This window comes from Pteropus vampyrus, unplaced genomic scaffold (genome assembly GCF_000151845.1).
Source record: "Pteropus vampyrus isolate Shadow unplaced genomic scaffold, Pvam_2.0 Scaffold6, whole genome shotgun sequence".
Taxonomy (NCBI): domain Eukaryota; kingdom Metazoa; phylum Chordata; class Mammalia; order Chiroptera; family Pteropodidae; genus Pteropus; species Pteropus vampyrus.
The window spans coordinates 7,231,716-7,233,533 of NW_011888787.1; positions in this window are offsets into that span (position 1 = coordinate 7,231,716).

Genomic DNA, 1,818 nt, shown 5'->3' on the forward strand with positions numbered 1-1,818 from the left:
ATAAAGAAGAACCAGTCAGAAATGAAGACTACAATAACTGAAATGAAGAACACACTAGAAGGAATCAACAGTAGACTAGATGAAGCAGAGAGTCAGATCAGCAATTTAGAAGATAAGGCAGCAGAAAACACCCAATTGGAACAAAAGAAAAAAGAAAAAAGAATTTAAAAACGAGAGAAGTTTAAGAAACCTCTGGGACAACATCAAACTCACCAACATGTGCATCATAAGGGTACAAGAAAGAGAAGAGCGAGAGCAAGGGATTGAGAACCCATCTGAAGAAACGATTACAGAAAACGTCCCTAACCTGGCAAAGAAAATGATCATATAAGTTCAGGAAGCACAGAGAGAATCCTAAACAAGAGGAACCCAAACAGACCCACATTAAAATGCCAAAAGTTAAAGACAAGGAAAGAATCTTAAAAGCAGCTAGAGAAAAGCAGCTAGTTACTTACAAATGTACTCTCATAAGAATACCACCTGATTTTTCAACAGAAAGTTTGCAGGCCAGAAGGGATTGGCATGAAATATTCAAAGTGGTGAAAAACAAGAACTCACAATCAAGACTACTATACCCAGCAAGACTATCAATTAAAACTGAAGGTGAGATAAAGAGTTTCCCAGACTGGAAAAAGCTAAAGGAATCCATCAATTGCAAGAAATGTTAACAGGAATTCTGTAAAAATTGCAAGAAATGTTAACAGGAATTCTGTAAAAAGAAATAGGGGTGTTGGGGGGGCGCATAAAAACGAATAATAAAATGGCAATAACTATGTACCTATCAATAATCGCTTTAAATATAAACGGATTAAATGCTCCAATCAAAAGATATAGGGTAGCTGAATGGATAAGAAAACAAGACTCATACATATGCTGTCTACAAGAGACCCACTTCAGATCAAATGACACACACAGACGGAAAGTAAAGAGATAGAAAATGATATTGCATGCAAATGGAAATGAAAAAAAGCTGGGGTAGCAATACTTATATCAGACAAAATATACTTTAAAACAAAGGCTATAATAAGAGACAAAGAAGAGCATTACATAATGATAAAGGGATCAATACAACAAGAGGACATAACCCTAGTAAATATATATGGACCCAACATAGGAGTGCCTACATATATAAAGCAATTATTAACTGACTTAAAGGGAGAGATCGACAGTAATAAACTCATAGTAGGAGACTTTAACACCCCTTGACACCAATGGACAGATCTTCTAGACAGAAAATCAGCAAAGAAACAGCAGCCTTAAATGACACACTAAACTAGTTGGATTTAATTGATATTTTCAGAGCATTTAACCCCAAAGCGGCAGTATATACATTCTTCTCAAGTGCACACGGAACATTTTCCAGGATAAACCCCATGTTAGGCCACAAGTCTCAATAAATTTAAGAAGATTGAAATTATATCAAGTGTCTTCTCTGACTACAATGGTATGGAACTAGAAATCAACTACAAGAAAAAAAACCTGGAAAATACACAAACACATGGAGCCTAATGACATGCTACTAAGCAATGAATGGGTTAACAACGAAATGGGAGAAGAAATCGAAAGATACCTAGAGACAAATGAAAACGACTCAAAATCTATGGGACACAGTGAAAGCAATAATAAAAGAGAAATTTATAACAGTACAAGTCTACCTCAAGAAACAAGAAAAATCTCAAATAAACGATCTAACCTTACACTTAAAAAAACTAGAAAAAGAGCAGCAAACAAAACCCAAAGTGAATAGAAGGAAGGAAATAATAAAGATCAGAGTGGAAATAAATGAAATAGAGTTTAGAAAAACAAAATGAAAGATCA